Below are 21,186 nucleotides of genomic sequence, written 5' to 3'. Positions count from 1 at the left end.
CTAAATAGCTCCTCTACCCCCAAACTCGCCACGGTAGCTGCAGTTCAACCTTCAGTTTAATAAGTGTGGACATAATCTTGCTCGGTGAATCTCTAAAAGCAGATACTGGATTTTCATTTTTGAGTGTGTAGGATGCTGACATCAGCTAGCTTCATGTTTTTATCTTTTAAGTATATGCAGAAAAATAATTCATAATTTGGCAGAATTCCTTGTCTATTCCTCAAAGTAAACTGTGGTGGATTATACTTTTCAGAAATTTGAGCTCTCTGAAAGTTTGCCTACATTCATACAAATTTGCCTTAGCAATTTTAACATTTTATGTGTTTCTAAGTGTGCCAAATCTAATGACAGAAAGCATCATTGTCCCACCGAGGGCACACTTTAAAGGGACTGAGGTAAGAAAAGATTGTAGTCTTGCCCTGGATCAGTCTCAAAGGCTGGGGTATAGAGCCAAGCCTGCTAATCTGTCAGGGGGTCATTTTCTCAGTCCAAAGCCTTGTCTGGAGGATGCACGATCCTGTGATTACAAGGATGATCTAAATAATGTTGGCAAAGTCAAATGGCAGCTCATATTGTTAATTCTTCTTCAGTCCTATGGAATCTCTAGTGTGCCTGCATTTTTGTGATTGTAGTGAAGTCAAATGGGCCAGTGTGCCTGCCTAGAATTGCAGCTTTGCAGAGTCCACTGGGTGCTTGGGCTGAATTCACAGGCTTTGTTTGAATTGGCAAAGCAATCAAAGAGCATTCATTTCCTTAAATGGTTATATATCCTTGATAGATTTGTGTCCTAATGACTCTATCTTTCTGCTCAGCAAAATGCACTAGGACACCGATAGCCAATTAATATGTGCCTTAAAATGAGACAAGTGGCCATTTTATATAATAGTGATATTATTGTCACTATTATTTGAAGAAATCACACATGCAGAAGAATGAGAGCAGATGTTTTCCACTCCCACCATTGACAGATCAGGATACAGAAGCCTTAAACTTAGGAATTTAGGTCAATGCGAGGAAATCAGTGTGATTTTTAAAAACTCTTTGTGTATGTTTAAAATATGTTATAATGTTTTAAGAAACAGGCCTTCCTTTTAAAATGCTGTTAGAGAGCTTCTGTTGAGAGCTGCAGCTGTCTGGGTGCATTCAATGGAGATGATTCAGCTGGGCAGACTATCATCCCACGGGGATAAATAGTTCAGAGGAGTGTGGGTATATGTTTAAATAATTTTTAGAACCAAGATTCATTTTCTAGAACAGTAGTATCCAAAGTGGGGATGTATTTTTCAATGATTAGACACGGGTTTCCGCTGGGGGCCAGGAAAAATAGATAAGAACTACTTAAGTTTATCATTTATATTATTATATTGATATTATGTTATATTATCATGTTTTACAATATATAATAGATTCATTTGTTAAAACATGAATATAACATTAAAAAGCTACTGTATATGTCTAGAGTGCTGACAACTTTTTGATTTTACTGAGAAGGGGGCAGCTTCAAAAAAGTTTAGAGACTCCTATAAATCTATTAAAATATCCGATATGGGAGCAGAAACCCCAATGCCACCTTGATGATGACAAACAGCTTCTAAGGCCAAGGCTGCAGCTGGCCATGTAGGACCTTGGTGAGAACTGAAAAGAGGCAACCCTCTCGCTGGATATATTCCTGGGCAGCCACTGGCTGGGAAAACAGAATATGGTCTGGATGTCAGCCAGACCATATTCTCTTCTGAGCACTTTTGTGCAGAACACAATGCATATATCCTCAGGTGGAAGCCTGTCTAAGGCAGACCAAGGACACCAGGGAGGGAGCAGGTGAGAGACCATTGTATTCTTTGTGCTTCCTCCCCCAGATGAATCTCAGAACTTAAAAAATAACAATTAAAAAAACACCTAAATCTTCAGGTCTAATGAGATGGTCAGCTTTGATACAAATTTGGGCACCAGAAGGAGAAAGCAGTGAGAACAATTAAATGCCAAAATACATCATGGGTTGTTCAGGGACACATATAGCCTAGATTAGAATTTTGGTTATTATTGTTAAAGGGTTTCCAATAGAATAATTAAAAAATTGAGGTTTACTTAAAAAAAGTAACAAAGTTAGATAAATATAAATTCAATCAAAGGCTTTACAAATCTGGATTTTCTCTTATGTGTACACTTGCATTAAGTAAGTATTCTCTATTTCCATGTAAAATAAGGAAAAATCATTAGAGCTGATTTTTCAATTAATATGTTTAAAGAGCAACAGGTTAAATGCCAGCAGGCTTGAAGTTAGAGTCCCTAAACAAATCACTATCTCTGAATTTTAATTTTCTCATTTTTAAAGTAAGGGATCAAACTATATAATTTATACTTTTTTTTTCAAATAAAATTCTAGATTGTGCACCTAGGAATTTTTCAGCATTTCAGTCCCTAGTAAAATGAAGTAATTAAAGCAAGTACAAAATTGTTTGGAATCTCATAAACAACAAACTAATTCATTTTCCACCTGTGGCAATAAAGGATTAACTCGGCAAGTTGACCTTCTGCCTGATAGGAGTGTATTTGCTTACCTGAGGCCTTGGCCCATGCCAGATACTCTATTACTAAAATGTGATCGTGGGGGCCTTGGATCGTATAGATGAGCTTGACTTTTTGACCTCCAGGTGGGTCTGAAGGCTAAAGTAAGCCATGAGAGTGGTCAGCTATGGCTATGTGACCAAGTCCCATTAAAGACCCTGGACACCAAGGCTCAGGGGAGCCTCCCTGATTAGTAATACTTTACGTGTGCTGTAACATTTCTTAAAGAAGAGTTGAATGGTGTAGGCGTGACTCCACTGACAGAAGATAACTGGGAGCTTGCACCTAGTTTCTCCTGGACTTTGCCTGATAATGCTTTTTGTGTGATTTTAATTTGTATATTTCCACTATAATAAGCCATATCTGTCACTATAAGCTCTTTTTAAAATTCTATGTGTCAAGATGGCAGAATAGGAAGCTCCACATTGTACCCATCTCCCGCCTGGCAAGGACACCAAGTTAATAACAGCTATCTACACGGAAAAAAACACCTTCATAGAACAAAAAATTAGGTGAGCACTCATAGTACCTGGCTTTAACTTCACATTGCTGAAAGAGGCACTGAAAGGATGGAAAAAACAGTTTTAAATCACCTATGCCACCCCCCCACCCCCCCAATCCCACTGATGTGCATGGTGTAAAGAGTGTCTCTGGGTGCTGGGGTGAGAACACAGCAATTGTGAGGCATTAAACTCAGTGCTTTCCTGTTAGAGCAGAAAGGAAAACTGGTCCAAACTTAGCTGATGTTCACCCATGGAGAGAGCATTTGAACCAGCCCTAGCCAGAGGGGCATTGACAATCCCAGTGGTCGAAACTTGAGTGCCTGCAAAGCTCACCACTGAGGGCTACAGCACTCTGTCTCAAATAAATTTAAAAAGCAGTCTAGGCCATAAGGTCTGCAACTTTTAGGCAAGTTCTAGGGCTGAACTAGGCCCAGAGACAATGGACTGGGGGAGTGCTGGTATCATCCCTCCCTTAATCCCATGCTGCACAGCTTGTGATTCTGAAAGAGACTCTTCCTGCCTGAGGAGAGGAGAGGGAATTGTGGAGAGGACTTTGTCTTACATCCAGGATACCAGCTCAGCCACAGCAGGATCAGGTACTGGTCAGAGTTGTAAGGTTCTATTCCAGGCTCTAGCTCCCAGATGACATTTCTAGACACATCCTGGTCCAGAAGGGAATGTCCTGCCTTGAAGGAAAGGACTCCATCCTTGCAGCATTCATCATCTACTAACTAAAGAGCCCTTGGGCTCTGAATAACAAGTAGTGATACCCAGGTACTACACTGAGTGCCTTGGGTAAACCTCTGAGACTTGCTAGCTTCAGGTGGGACTCAGCACATTACCAGCTGTGATGGCTATGGGGCAAAACGTCTTCTGCTTGAGAAAAGCAGAAGAAAAAGTAAACGGGACTTTGTCTTGCACCTTAGGTACCAGTACAGTCACAGTGGGATAGAGCACCAAGTGGGCTCTTGAGGTCTCTGATTCCAGGACTTGGCTCTTGGATGGCATTTCTGGACCTTCCCTGGGCCAGAAAGGAAGCTCATAGTCCTGAAGGTTGAGTCCAAGGCTAGGCAGCATTCACAACAAACTGTGTTGAGGAAACTCAGAGAAATTCAAGGTAACACAGAGAAGGAATTCAGAATTCTATCAGGCAAATTTAACAAAGAGATTGAAATAATTAACAAGAATCAAGCAGAAATTCTGGAGCTGAAAAATGCAATTGGCTTACTGAAGAGTGCATCAGAGCCTTTCAGTAGCAGAACTGATTAAGCAGAAGAAATCACTTGGTGAACCTGAAAATAGGCTATTTGAAAACACAAAGAGGAGACCAAAGAAAAGGAATAAAAAGCAATGAAGCATGCCTATAGGATCTAGAAAATAGCCTGAAAAGCGAAAATCTAAGAGTTACTGGTCTTAAAGAGGAGGTAGAGAAAGAGATCGGGGTAGAACGTTTATTCAAAGAGATAATATCAGAAAACTTCCCAAACCTAGAGAAAAATGTTAATATCCAAGTACGAGAAGATTATAGGACACCAAGCAGATTTAACCCAAAGAAGACTATGTCAAAGCATTTAATAATCAAACTCCCAAAGGTCAAGATGAAGAAAGGATCCTAAAAGGGGCAAAATAAAAGAAAAAACGTACAACGGAGCTCCAATACATCTGGCAGCAGACTTCTCAGTGGAAACCTTACAGGCCAGGAGAGAGTGGCATGACATATTCAAAGTGCTGAAGGAAAAAAAAAAACAAAACAAAAAACTTTTACTCTAGAATAGTATATCCAGTGAAAATATCATTTAAACATGAAGGAGATATAAAGACTTTCCCAGACAAATAGAAGCTGAGGGATTCCATCAATATTAGACTTGTCCTTTAAGAAATGCTAAAGGAAGTACTTTAATCAGAGAAAAGGATGTTAATAAGCAATAAATAATCACCTGAAGATACAAAACTCACTGGTAATAGTAACTACAAAGAAAAACAGAATATTATGTCATTGTAACTGTGGTATGTAACCTTTTCTTAAAGTAGAACGACTAAACAATGAACCAATCAAAAATAATAACTACAACAGCTTTTTATAGTCAGTACCAAAAGATAGAAGTGACAGAGTTAAAAAGCAAGGGGACAAAGTTAAGGTTTAGAGTTTTTATTAGTTTTCTTCTTGATGTTAGTTTATGCAAATAGTGTTAAGTTGTTATCAGGTTAAAATAATGGGTTGTTTGCAAGCCTCATGGTAACCTCACATCAAAGAACATACAAAGGATACACAACAAATGAAAAGCAAGAAACTAAGTCACTTTCACTAAAGCAAGACAGGAAGGAAAGAAAGAAGAGAAGATCATAAAACAACCATAAAACAAATAACAAAATGGCAGCAGTAAGTCCTTACTTAACAATAACATTGAATGTAGATGGACTAAACACTCCCTCCAATCAAAAGACATAGACTGGCTAAATGGATGGCTAAACAAGATTAATTGATCTGTTTCCTACACGAAACACATTTAACCTGTGAAAACACACATAAACTGAAAATAGAAGGATGAAAAAATGTATTCCATGCAAATAGAAACAAGAAAAAGCAGTAACATCAATAAAAGAAAGCTACAGGTCAATATCTCTGATGAATATTGATGCAAATATCCTCAGCAAAATACTAGAAAACTGAATTCAACAATACATTAGAACAATCATTCATCATGACTAAGTGGGACTCATCCCTGGGATGTGAGGATGATTCAACATACCGAAGTCCGTTAATCAATGTAATTCATCATTCATCAGAATGAAGGATAAAATACATATGATCATTTCAGTTGATGCTGAAAAAGCATTTGATAAGATTAAATATCCCTTCATAATAAAATTAAATATTCCTTCATAATAAAAACCCTTAAAAAACTGGGGATAGGAGGGATATACTTCAACATAATAAAAATCATTTATGACAGATCCACAGCTAGTATCATATTGAATGGGGAAAAACTGAAAGCCTTTCCTTTAAGATTTGGAACAGGAAAAGGATGCCCACTCCCACCACTATTATTCACCATAAGTATTGAAAATCCTAGCTAGAGCCGTTAGACAAGAGAAAGTTATAAAGGGCATCCAGATTGGAAAGGAAGAAGTAAAGTTACCCTTGTTTGCAAATGATATAATCTTATATTTGGAAAATCTAAAGACTTCACCAAAAAACTGATCAATTCAGTAAAGTTGCAGGATATAAAATCAACATACAAAAATCAGTAGCATTTCTATATGCCAATGGTGAACAGTCTGAAAAATAATAAAAAAGTAATCCTATTTACAATAGCCACAAGTAAAATTAAATATCTAGGAATTAACCAAAATCTCTATAATGAAAACTATAAAACACTAATGAAAAAAAATTAAAGACACCACAAAAATGGAAAAATATTCCATGTTCATGGATTGGAAGAATCAATGTTGCTTAAATGCCCGTACTACCCAAAGCAAGCTATAGATTTAGTGCAATCCCTGTCAAAGTATCAATGACATTCTTCACAGAAATAGAAAAATACAATAGTTAAGATTTGGAAGCAACCCATGTGTCCATCAACAGATGAATGGATAAAGAAAACGTGATACATATAAACAACAGAGTACTATTCAGCCATAAAAAGAATGAGATCCAGTTATTTGCAACAACATGGTTGGCACTGGAGATCATTATGTTAAGTAAAATAAGTCACAGAAAGACAAACATTGCATGTTGTCACTGACTTGTGGGATCTAAAAGTCAAAACAATTGAACTCATGGACATAGAACATAGAAGAATGGTTACCAGAGGCTGGGAAGGGTAGTGGGAAGCTCGAAGGGAGGTAGGGATGGTTAATGGGTACCAAAAAAAGCTGAAAGAATAAATAAGAGCTACTATTTGATAGAACAATAGAGTGACTATAGTCAATAATAACTTACTTGTACATTTTAAAATAAAGAGGGTAATTGGATTGTTTGTAACTCAAAGGATAAATGATTGAAGAGATGGATACTCCATTATCCATAATGTTATTATTTCCAGTTGCATGCCTGTATCAAAACATCTCATGTACCCCATTAATATATACACCTGTTATGTACCCACAAATATAATAAAAATTCAGTGTCTTTCTAACAAATCATTGAATCCAAGAGTTGTCTTAGGGAGCCCCAAAGAAAACTATCTCTGGCTGTAAGTGGGATCCCTGGATATTGTCTTTAACATTGCCGTTTTCCTTTATTTTCATCCATGTGATTCTTGGATTCCTGGTCCTGAAAGGAGAAGTATTGCCCCATTCTAATGGATCTCTGCTGTCACAGTCATCTGGAAAATCTACCTACAGCCCATGCAGCCAGTACACTGCCACTTTTTTTTTTTTTCGGTTGGATACTGAGATTTATTTACACAAAAATAAGTCAACAGAAACAGGAACTTGTCTGACAATCCTAATAATGAAAGTTTTTCAGAATTTGGAATGAGATTGGTGAATGAGGCCTACCCATTGCTCAGGAAGCTCAGCTTATCTGCTCTGGGAAGGCTGGTGGCTTCAGCTTCTAACTCAGGCAACAGCCTTTGACATGAGTTATTTTTTTCAAACTAATTCGTCTTTTCCTTTGGTTGCCTCAAAAGGCAGTAATGCTGCATGAGCTTTTCAAGAAGCTGGAGAATTCATAGGCCAGTGCAAAATGCTGCCTCTTCATCTGCATTTTGCTACAAAGTATTACTGCCTGGTGTGCCCCTAGTTTTGAAAGAAAGTCTAGTGGCAAAGCTTTTATTTTATTTCCTCTCTCAAGGCTTATGATAAATTCTTTCTGCAGAAACAATATCAAAGCATCTCAATGGGCCAGATAGCTCCCTCCCAAAATACATAAGTCCCATCCACGTCAGATTTAATGCCTTGATACTTCCTCCCGTTGATATAAACTTCCCTCTATGTAGTATCTCAGAGTAAGGAGTAGGGGCAAAAGAGAGGCCTTTGTTCCTCTTAGTATAGAGAGCTAGCTGTCGGCTACTAGATGACATAATTTTTTCATCCAAGAAACCACCCATTTTCTTTACACAAAAGACCCCTGGCCCTACCAAACCCTCTAGCAATCTCTAGCTTTCCCAAGTTGTGTGGCTAGGCTGAGCCACCCAACTTGGGCTAACACATTGGAACACCATCACAACTTCCTCTTTTTAATTTAAATGTAAACCTCTGGCATTAGATAAAAAAGGAATCATCCAGAGTTTCTGTTATCCTGGTGTGTACCAGTACAGCCATGCTGGTTGTTTATAGCTGGCATTCATTGTGATATGTCAGAAGATTTGATCTGTTTGGTTGGGCGTATTCACAATAGTTCATAATATTTTGACTTTCAACCCTTGGATACAATGAAAATTAGTGTCAAGTACTTGGATTGTGAGATTTGTGTGTCCTCGTCTATTAAAAAGAAAGAACTTTTTCTACTGTCTATGAAAGACAGAATATAGGTTTTTTTTTTTTTTCCTTCTGAGCTCTGGTTGATACATCGGTGTATTTCTTAAATGTAGCACGTTTTGTTACCTCCTCATACCTATTCTCCTTTTCTTCCTGAATAAGACTATTAGCTGAGCACATTGCCACAGCCAACAATTACGTTTCTCAGCTTTGTAGCAAGATTTGGACATATGTTTTCATTTGGCAAATGAGATATGAGCAGTAGTTTTAGGAGTAAATTCCAGGAAGTTTTTAAAGACAGAGACTGAGCCCTTCTTCACTGCTTCTTTCACCATGCTTCCTTGAATGTAGGTGTGATGGCAGGAGCACTGGGAGGAGTGTAGAATTACAAAGAAGAATCCAGTGTAGAACCACTACACCTAAGGATGGCAAACTAGTGAGATGAAAGGAGTCATGACCCTGAAAACTTCATGCAACATTCATATTGATGCTAAGTTGTCTTCTTGCAGATTTTCTTTGCTTGAAAGAGGAATAAATTTCTAACTTCAAGCCACTGTTATTATAAGATGTTCTCTTATTTTTAGTTGAACTTAATTTTACTTGAACAAGGAAATTTCTTCCTAGTTCCATGATTCTAAGTAGAGTTGACTATATTCATTCCTGTAAATCTAAATATGATAATGGGGCAAATAAGCAAGGAAAATTCTGATAATTTCTAACCATTAAATCATTGTGAACTATTTACCATAATTGTGTAGTAGATAGAGAATCAAAACAGAGATCTCTCTGATGCTTTTTCTCTGTGTCGTATAAAACCAGCTCATAGATTGCTGTGCTGATTAAATGAGAAGATGTTTATAAACTGCCTGCCACTCAAAGGTACTCTGTAAATATTAAGTACCTCTTAAAATTCATCTTCCGGCAACCTGTAAGTTTATCTTTGTATCATTACTGGTTAGCACATTGCCTTGCACAGAATGCACACCAAATAAATTATTCTTTAATAAAATAAAGTTTCTACAGGGTCTTACAAGTCAGATATCACAGTTTCTTCTTTTCATTGCTTTTTCACTCTTCAAATTATGTAAAATGTTATATTACTATTTAGAAAGATTGAGGGGCCACTTAAACTCCCAATTTACAACCAGAGAGTTAGTTTGGAATTGGGCAGAACCTGGCTTTTTATTTCCTAGTATATAAAAAATATAAAATTACACAGCATACAAGATTCTGTTAGAGATGAAAATGATCATTATAGCCATTTTGAATGCAAAGAGCACCATTTGTCTTAATGGCATTTATAATTTGGAGTCAACACATAATAAGAAAAATTATTTCTGTATAATATTTTCAAAAACACTCTCAAGAACCTACTGCAATGAACATATTTTTAACAAATTAGGTAATTTTATTTTCCCTAAATGTATAACTACTATCTCTGTGTGTTTGCATTTTCATCTCTCCCAGAAAGAGAATTATGGAACTGAGAAGAATTGACAGAGATCCTGTGGTGTAGCCCTCTGTGTCGATGAAGGAGTTTGCCCAAACCAACTTGAAGACATAGTGAAAGAGAATTTTTTTGTATTTAATGGCCTGGATGATATATCATAATTTTTTATATACGAGTAGTTTTATTAATTCTGCTTTTTTTGTTATTTTATCAGGAGTGTCTAGTAAAAAGATCTGGTACCATCAAAAATGTTTTATGCACTTGTCTTCATATCCTATGATTCAGGGAGCATATTTCAGATGTTAGAGAGGGTAGGGTTTGAAAAAATAAAACAGTGACAAAATAGGTAAAAGGGAAGTGGAAAACTTTCTTCTTCACCTCTATAAACTCTCTCTGAGAAATACCAGACCTCTTCACCCAGTAGATACATAACAATTGAGTTATAACTGGTTTAATCCATCTTTAGTCTAGAGAAAAAGTAACCTTACTGATATAATGACATAATATTGGAGACTCTGTAAGAGTATATTACCACCAAACGACGAATCTCTGTGCATTCTCTTTTTCCTTTCCAGGATCCACTATAGACTAGGAGGAAGGCAATTTCAATTCACTATACTGTATGGTGTATTTTGAAAATTGTTGGACTATTTAGAGGATATTAAGAAAAAATAGAACATGGAGAAAATTAGGCGAAAAACAGGTGTTTTTCTTATGGATGTAGGAATTGAGAAAGGGGGCTGCATTTTTCAACATACCTAAGCCAACTTTGAAGTTGAGCATCTTATGTGGGTGGGATCCAGTGAAATGCTACTAAAAGCATTCCACAAGCTTTTTATAGATTCCATGTCACACACCTATCAAACTGGATTTGAATGACATCTAGATATTATTTCTATTGTAAGTGAAATTAATTGAGCTTTCAATGGCTTTATGATATTTCAGACAGGTATTTGTCGGGATTTTATCAACAAATAGTGCCTTGAGGGAGGATTTGAAGAGCAAGCTGTCACAGGGAGGGAGGGTAGGACCTGAGAGGCAGACCTCAGGTGAAACATTTCTGTGAAGATGGTTGTCTGAGGATATGCACTCAGTCAATACTTGTGCTACTCTGGCAGGGTCTGCCTCTTCTCTGTCGATGGTGAACAGATTCCATGGTATCAGCGTGACTGAGTGAGAGTACAAACACTGCTCCTGAGGATAGGTTTTGTGAGTAATTTGTTCACACTGACAGATTTATTTATTTTGTCTACACTTGTGCTTTCAAGGTCCTGGGTGAAATTCTTTCCCAGTTGTACCCTGACATGTACTACTGTCCTTTGTATTAGGAAATGATACTGCTTTTTGGAAGGATTGAGACTGTATATGCAAATATATACTCTATCTAAATTATCTTATGGGTGAAGTAGTTATCCCCATAAACATTTTTACCCGCCTGACTCACTGTAAACTCAAATCCTAAGTGTTGAAGTACTAGAAGGTCAGTGGACGCATATATAAAACTGTTTCTACATATCTCTCCTTTTTTTTTTTTTTATCATGGGGGCATGAAATTGCTTTAATTTTCATTTATTTTTCCTCTAATATTTAATTTCTTATGAAAGTTTGAGTTAGCAACTTTGAAACCTGTCTTTGCTAAGCTTTTATGTTCAATGAAATGTACAGTACAGCAGGCAACATGAAGAAATTAAAGTCAACTTTAAGAGAAAGATGTCTTTTGCTTTCAATAGTTGTTTAACATTTACATGTTTTTCTTCTTTCCATTAGAAATAAAGGAGCTTATTTTGGAAAGATCACAAAATGTGAAAAAAATCTAATCAGTAATCTAACTGGCTTTAAAAATTGCGTATTTTAAGTGCTCAAGGGACTCATTTTTCATCTTAAAACATTTTAGATTTATGTTTCATCATAAACATTTTCCCTGTCACCTAGGTGGATTAGCGTATAAAAAATTATTTTGACCCTGCAAGAAAATTACCAAAAGTTTTTCTAGTAGGATTTGGCTAATGAAATTATTTATTTTAAAATCGGTAATAAAATATATGTACATATTATTAAATGGTATATCTGTGGTATATAATAACAGTTTAATGTTCTACACATTACATGATTCAAAAGCCTTTTTCATTTTTTAATATACTAGTACTGAATATTTTTAACACATAACTTTTGAAAGTTGTTGAAACAAAAGTCATTAGGGCTTCATAATTATCAAGTGTCTGTGTCTGTATACTTATGTGCATGTGTGTGAGTACCTTTCTTTCACTAGATCATAAGCGTCCTGATGCAGGGACAATGTCTTTTTTGCTGATGGAACTACCTTATTTCATTTTTATCCTGAGGTACTATCACCTTGCCTGCCACATTGGAGGTAATCAATAAATATTTGATACAGAAATGAATGAACAAAAAAAGCAAAAATAAAAATATAACCCTAAGGGTGAAGCATTTAGAAGCATCAGTATGAAAGGGTGATTGCTTCTTGTGTTGGGTAATTTTATAAACATTTCTGTAGAAATAAATGATTTCCTAGCATCAGTGGTGAATTGTAATAGATTGTTTTATGGAGGCTAAATCTAAAGTATTGTGTATTTCAAAAGGCATTTGCAGATATTAACTGGAACTCATGCTAGTAGTGTTAAGTGATTAGAATCGTATTCTGAAAACTTGAAGCTAATCTTATCTTAAAGATCACACTTTATAGTTAAAGATTTTTACTTATGTAATTCCAGTTTCCCATAGATATTATAGTCTCAATCATGATAAATTGACAAAAATATTAGCACTATTTTGCATGTGAGGAATGTAGGAAAATATCATTCATTTCCAAAATCACTCCAAATCAACGTCATTAGAGAGTGCCATTGCCTCTACCTCGAAAATGTATTTTAGATCCAATTACTCCTTACCATCTGCATCTCTACAACTTCATTCTTTAGTCATCATTAGTTCTGTTGTCTAACTAATCTCTCTAATCCTCTTCTTCCTTCTCATTCTCCCGTTAGCAGCCACAATGATCTTTTAAAGCGTAAGTCAGATCATAATCATTCCCTGGTTGAAACACTTCCATGGCTTCATTGCAATTAGAACACAAGTCAATCTTTCCCGCCCCTCCCCTGTCCTCTACATGATCTGACTTTCATGTTCTATAATCGCATCTTCTATACACTTGCCCTTCTCTGGTGCCATACCTGCACTGACTGTCTGTGTCCTCAGCCTCTTCCTATCCAAGAGTGTTTGCATTTACTGTATTCTGTGCTTGGAGGCTGCTTCCTCACATTTTCAAATGCCTGCTTCTCAACATTTTAATCTTAGTGTCCTTCATTTCATTCTCCAATCATATTTTCCCATTTTATTTTCTTTATGACTTTTTTTTAAATTACCAGGGGTTAAGTGACTAACACACTGTATTGGTTTTCTTCCTTGACTATTGTTTGTTAGAATGTGAGCTTATTTAATGACTTGGACATTCTTGGACTTTTTTATTTTTGTTTTTTGTCTTTGCTGCAGTTCTAGGCCTGAAACTGACTAGAGAGTCTTCTTTGAAAGATCTACATTTAAGACATTGACCTTTTGGGATTAATGTTCTAAAGTCAGTCTTCTATACCTTGTGGTTGAGTGAGTCGTCAATAGAAAAAGACATAATTGTTTAAAGACCCCAGCTCCTGTCCACATTTGTTTATCATTTTTTCTCAGACAAATTTGTTAATCTTTCACTTTAATTTTTTATGTCAGATAACTACACATATTGAGGAAATGTCTAGAGAACTGAGACAAAACAAGATCAAAGAACCAAATAAACTGTAGGAGGTTTTACGGCTAAGAAGTAGATTCCTTTTGGAAACTGTCCTAGGGAAGCTGTATTGTAAGAGTTCCATTATTTTCTCTCTCTTCATGCTGCAGCTGTTAGCAGAAGTGAAGACCCATAATCTCTATGAGCATATCTTAGCCTTGGTTCTAACATGGGACATGTTAACATATTCTAAACACAGTTAAGGACAGGAGAGTTTTTTTTAAAAAAATTACACAAAACAACATATATGGTAATTTTGTGCTTTTGAGCAAAATGAAAATAACTGAAAGATTGTAGATATTGATTTTATAATTAGCATTTTTAATAAGAAACTAAAATAAATAGAAGATAAATAAATACTCAAATGTATAATATATGTTCCTGGAACAGTTTCAAATCTTCATGTTAGAACAACCTAGGAAAAACTGATACACAACAGTTAGTATCAAGACATTCAGTGTTAAAATTAGTGGGCTTCAATAATAAAGAAAAATACTGTGGACATTGGTACCGTAAATATAAATCACTCACATGGAAGACAAAACTTGGACTGAACTCAGATTCTCTCATAGCAACATTTGATGTCAGAAGACAGATGTCATACATGTGACAAGGTCAGGTAGCTTCTAAAGATCTAGTTGTCAGGAACAAGTTTAGACAGTCACCATAAAGTTAGTGACTATTAGTTGCTATATCTTGCATCTCCCTTTTCTAACAAGGAAGCATTATGTTTGATGACATATACTACATTTGGACCTCCTACTCTGACCATAAGGCCTTGGGTGGTCCCAGAGAAAGAAATATCTTTCCAACTGATTGAGGCTGGAAAGCGAAGGTAGGAGCACTGAACACTCATAACTCAGCAGATCCCATGGGGATCTGAGGGCTGATAGAAAATCAGGATGCTTTATGTTTTCCCTGTCAAGCTCTACCAGGAAAGTCACAATGGATCATACTACTTCTTAAAAAATGAAGTTATGATTAATAATTGATTAGACTAGTGGAATATTATAGTTTAAAATAAATTTAAATATGTATGCATCTAGTCTCCCCTTGTGTAATCCTCTTGATATGTAACAAAGAGAAAACAGTGCCTAAAATGTTAAGAGACTTGAGCAAGTTTCCAGCTTACGAGTGGTTAAATCATTAAGAGCTACGTTTCTCATGAATTTTCACACTTTTCACCACTCTACCTCTCTGGATGGTGCTAATTTTTGATACTCTTTCCATTTCTATCTGCATCCCTTAACCATAGCAAGGTAAGTCACAGGGTTCCAGTTTTTTCACAATTCTTCCAATTGTCACTTATTTTATTGAGAAAGGGAAACTGCTTTCATGAGAATCATCAGCAATTGAAATGAAAAGGCATTTGGATAAGTACCCTTTTTAAACAAAAGAAGTGCCTTTTTGATATTTGTTACCTTAAGAAAGACCCTAGTACCTAACAGAGTACCTACCTAAAATGCAAGGTATTTGCTTAAAAATATGTGTTTATAGTGGATTTCATGTTAGTTCTATTTTCAAGTTTTTAGAAACCTCCATACTGTTTTCTGTAATGGCTGTACTAATTTACATTCCCACCGACAGTATATTAGGGTTCCCTTTTCCACATATCCTCTACAACATTTGTTATATTTCATCTTTTTGGTAATAACCATTCTAACAGTTGTGAGATAATATGTTGAGCATTTTTTCATATACCTGTTGCCCATTTGTATATTTTTTGAAAAATGGCTATTCAGGTCCCTTGTCCTTTTTTTTGCTATAGAGTTATTTGAATTCCTTATATATTTTGAGTATTAACCCCTTATCAGATTATAATTTGTAAATATTTTCTCCCATTCTTTAGGTTGTGTTTTCATTCTACTTATTGTTTCCATTGTTTTGCAGAAGGCTTTTAGTTTGATGTAACCACATTTGTCTATTTTTGCTTTTGTGGCCTGTGCTTTTTGAGTTTTATACAAGAAATTACTGCCCATATCAATGTTGTGGAGATTTCCTCATGTTTCTTTCTAGTTGTTTTATAGCTTCAAGTCTTAAATTCAAGTGTTTAATCCATTTTGAGTTGATTTTCATATATCACGTGAGATACAAGTGTAATTTTATTCTCCTGCATGTGAATATCCAGTTTTTCTGATACCATTTACTGAAGAGACTGTCTTTTCTCCATTGTATGTTCTTGGCACCTTTGTCAAAAATCAGTTGGCTATAAGTGCATGGACTTATTTCTGGGCTCAATTTTGTGACATTGCTCTGTATATCTGTTTTTATGTCATTATCATACTGTTTGATTATAGCTCTGTAGATTTTGAGATCAGGTAGCAGAATGCCTCCAGCCTTGTTCGTTTTGCTCAAGATTTCTTTCAGAGTTTTTTGTGGCTCCATTTGAATTTTAGACTTTTTTTTCTATTTCTATGAAAAATGTCACTGATATTTTCATAGGTCTTGCATTGAATCTGTAGATTGTTTTGGGTAGCAATTCCACCTCTAAGCATATATCCAAAGGAACTGAAGTCAGTGTGTCCAAGAGACATCTGCACTCCCATATTTAGTGAAGCATTATTCACAATAGCCAAGATAGGAAAACAACTTAAGTGTCCATCAAGTAATGAATAAATAAAGAAAATTGGTATATATACACAGTAGAATACTACTCAGCCTCTAAAAAGAATGAAATCCTATCATGTGTGATGATATGGGTGAACTTAGAGGACATTACGCTAAGTGAAATAATCCGGACACAGTAAGACAAATATTATATGACTCAGTTGTATGTAGAATTTAAAAAGTTAAATTAATAGAAGCAGAAAGTACAATAGTGATTATCAGAGGTTTGGGGGTAGGAGGGAGTATTGGGAGATGTTGGTCAGACGGTACAAAGTTATACTTAGGTAGGAGGGGTAAGTTCTGGAGATCTATTGTACAAAATGATGATTATATTAGGTGTGTGCAAAAGTAATTGTGGTTTTTGCCATAATGTTATAGTAAATAATAATATGTTGTATACAGTAATTGGAAATTGCTAACAGAATAGATTTTAAGTATTCTCATCATACACAAAAAAGGTGAGGTGATGAATAGGTTCACTGGCTTGATTTCATCATTTCCCAATATGGTATGTTTTTTTGTGTATGTATATATATATATATATGTGTGTGTGTATATATATATGTGTGTGTGTATATATATATGTGTGTGTATATATATATGTCTATACAAACATGTTATATATTATAAATAATACAATTTTTTGTCAATTTAAAAAATTAAAAAGTACATATAGAATAAATAACTGTATAACTTTAAAAGCAGTATTGTTATAATGGTTGACATTATTTCACAGTTTTATGTTAGATATTTTAGTTCTGAGATGGAAACAGATCCAAAGGGACATTTGACATTTAGCATCTTTCTTTGGGCTCTCCTTACAAATGATGTTATCCTGACATCTTGTCAGCTTTTTAAGTAACCCACTAAAATGTTTATTCTATTATTTGCATATGAAAGATCTTTTCTTCTGGTAATATATAGATCCTCAGTCTTGTTTATAGATACAGTTGGCTTTGGAGTTTCTAATTTGTTTACATCCTTGTATCTTTTTCCATAGCTAAGCTGTTAGTTTTGACAATTTCCTTCAGTCAAACAGTATTATCATTGTTGTGCCAGTTAACAAGATCTGATGTGTAGTAACCACTAACAAATTTCAGAGGTCTGTTGTAAAAATATTTTGTGACCCACTATACCACTTAGCTGTCTGATTTTTGAAACTAGCTAACTGCAAGCAAGATTTGACTCCATTTTAATATCCATAGTTTTTGAAGCAACTTTTTACAAGTTAAATATTATAAAAACTGTGCAATAAATAAATATTATTTGTGTTCAGAAAGTATGATTATACTTCAAGTGATAAAAATTATATTTATAAATGTTGATAAGTTCAATGACAGTAGAAATATTCCTAATATATCTGAAAAATCTCTACCAGCTGGAGCCATGATCTGATGTATTATAATCTATGACCAACAGGTGGCAGCAGTTCACAGAAGGTTCCCACTGGAGAGCATGTAAAATTCATAGTAACGGCTTAACTCTTACTTTATTCTTCAACGGGGTTGTTTAAAACACAATGTATTTAAACTGATTGATAGACATCTCTGTTTGCTGCTTTAGAAACAAAATTACTTTATTCAATTGTGTTTAAAATTATATGTATAACGTACATTTATTTATTACACTACACTGAAATATATACAGTAAACCAATAACTGCTTTCCTTTGTGTTGAAGGAAGTTGAGAAGTAATGATGCATTTAGTACATTAACTCTTCTAACTCTTTATCCCTGGGGATGTTTTAAAGGAATGTGACTTTTTTCAGATTTCTTTTTTTTTTTTTTTCCCTGAGACAGAGTGTTGCTCTTGTCACCCAGGCTGGAGTGCAGTGGCACAATCTCGGCTTGCTGCAACCTCCACCTCCCGGGTTCAAGCGATTCTCCTACCTCAGCCTCCCAAGTACCTGGGATTACAGGCGCCCACCCCCATGCCCAGCTAGTTTTTTGTATTTTTAGTAGAGACAGAGCTTTGTCATGTTGGGCAGGCTGGTCTTGAACTCCTGACCTCAGGTGATCCATCCGCCTTGGCCTCCCAAAATGCTGGGATTACAAGTGTGAGCCACCGCACCCAGCTGGCTTTTTACAGATTTCTATTTGGCTACAATATAGGGCTGGATTTTTGTTGTTATTTGGAAGTAGGGCACAGCAAACTACAGGAGTTGGTAAAATTCAGAATAAGAAATACTGACAATACTACATCTGATGGTTCCTTTGTGTTCTCTACTTCATTAAAGATAATCTTTTGTTTTTGTGTACTTTGTTGTGCTCTTGAAAATGTATGACCATATATTGATTAGTTGATTTTGTTCTCATATATCTTTCATCAAAGAACACATTAATACAATTAATAGAAACAAATCAATATATTTAATAGCAAAGCTATAAAACAAATCAGGGTCATTTGAAGATGTACTCTAATTCATCATCCAACAGAGTCATGTCTCCAAATTCCATCTGATATTACACAGCCAATCAGTGTTAAAAATAGTCTTCTGATATCTGCTTCAATCCATGATTTATTAGAAATTTTGGCCCTGTCTAGTGATATTTTTGGTTGTCACAATTGAGGTGGGGGTATTGCTGCTGGCATCTAATGGGTAGAGGCCAGGTATGCTGATAAACATTTTTGCAATGCACAGGCCAGCACCCCATGAAAAGAATTATCTGACCCAAAATGTCAATAGCGACAAGGCTGAAAAACCCAGGTCCACACTAGATAGTCACCTAGAAAAATCAATTTTATCTCTATCTTAGGAATGTGTACACAGGAGGGCTTAGAAATTAGAATCCAGGTGCATAAGCTAAAAGGTGAAATTATAATTATAGCAGCCATTTTAAGGAAAAAATTCTAACCATCCTCTGATGCATCAAAGATTAGAGTGTGAAAAGTGCCCTTTCCTAAAAACCATGAATGTGAAGTGATCTATTTCTGAAGCCCCAAGGGACAAGTTTGTATTTTCAACCTTTTAAAAAAAAAAAATCCCTTCAGAGAACTTTGTTAACCATCCAGCAAAATTGAAAAACTCAGCATATCAAACCTATGTTCGCTAAACAAATTTTGTGCTGAATATAATCATCGAAGTATTACCTGTATACAGCTGCCTTTGAACTTCTGATGTTTGCTCCAAAGACTAAATGCAGAATCTTTCCCTACCCATCTTGCTTCAAAACTTACAAAAACAAATTTTTCACCTTGTGAATTAAGGGAATATAGGAAAATCTCATGGAGTTACTTTTGCACTTTCAGTCTGATTTGTCCTTATACAGTGTGTGTGTGTGTGTGTCTTCCATATGGAGACGTTCCAAATACTGGAGTCTTTCCCTGTACTAGAAAGCTGTAGTAAAAAAGCATTTTATGAGGTTTATGACAACACAGACACTTAAAGAATATTTAGAATATTAACTCTGTCTACTACAAAAAGCTTTTTTGGTCCAATAAATAGAAAATATCACAGCACATATTTGAAGTTTACTGTAAGGCATCTGAAACAATAGTCTTTTAATAAAAATATTGTATATCAGGGCCTTGAAAATTTGACTTGGCTTAAATGCTCATATTATTGCATCTAAATGTAAATATTTGAATATTAAACTACTGCTTTGAATCCTAAGCTGTTTAAATGTGGTATCTAATAAGTACCTTTCTGATTCAATTGAATACTCTTTGTAAAAAGAAAACAAAGAAATAGCGAAATGAGAAGTGAAGAGGTTATACTGATACAATAAACAAGTTTAGTGTAACGATCCAAAGCTCAATATATCTGGGAGCATTGCTCTGTCATCGGCTCCTTAGATTTCCAGCAACTACACAAGCAGAAACTCAAATTTCGCATGATGTAAAGGCTTGACCTCCTCTGTATTATAATGAAAAGAGATGTGTCTCTGACTTTACAGATCAAGGATTGTGCTTTGGTTAAACTGATTTTCTGTACAGGGCTTATTTGCTTCATGAGAGCTACGTTATATAAAAAACAAAAATGAGATGGTAAGTACAACTTTGGCCAAATGATCTTTTCACATATTTTAGAATACTATAAAAAGAAGGAAAAAAAGAAAGGTAGGTCAGATAATATCTATGATCCTTTTATATTTAAATGCATTGCTCCAAAATAAAAGTGTGTGACAAGTTGTTAACAAGTATTTGCATGTCTCTGAGGAATGTTTTGGGTAGTATATAAAATAATTCTAAGGAGAAGATATTGGTCCACAGAGGTTTATTTTTTTCTCTGCATGCACTCTCTATAATTGAAAACAGTTCATTATTCTGTTTTAAGTCTTATATAATAAAATTTGAATAAAGAAAAAAACTACAATCTTTAAATGAGGCCACGATTTTTCTATTAGGTTGAATCAGTGACAGCCTAATTTGTCCAATATATTTTACCATTATTACCAAAGAGAAAGCATGGCTTAGTGGCTCATGTTAGATGTCTTGTTATGTAGTGACTGTAATAAAATAGAGTGTTTTGCTATGTGTGAGGTACTCTTCTGAGAGCTGAGAATGAAGCACTCAATGCAGCAGGCAGTGTCCCTGTCCTCATTTCTAGTAATACCATCAAAATGATGGAACCCATCATGTGCTATTCTCTTTTCACTCAGATGGACCCCAGGTAACATGGCTGAAAACCTGAAGAAAACACTTGTGTTAATTAGAAGTAGTAAAGTGAAATTATTATCATAAGAATCTATTTGGCCAGGTGCGGTGGCTCACGCCTGTAATCCCAGCACGTTAGGAGGCTGAGGCGAGTGGATGGCTTAAGCTCAGGAGTTTGAGACTGGCCTGGCAACATGGCAAAACCCCGTCTCTACTACAAATACAAAAACTAGCCAGGTGTGGTGCTG

This window comes from Nomascus leucogenys, chromosome 11 (genome assembly GCF_006542625.1).
Source record: "Nomascus leucogenys isolate Asia chromosome 11, Asia_NLE_v1, whole genome shotgun sequence".
Classification (NCBI taxonomy): Eukaryota; Metazoa; Chordata; class Mammalia; order Primates; family Hylobatidae; genus Nomascus; species Nomascus leucogenys.
Note: the sequence above shows the minus strand (reverse complement) of the source record.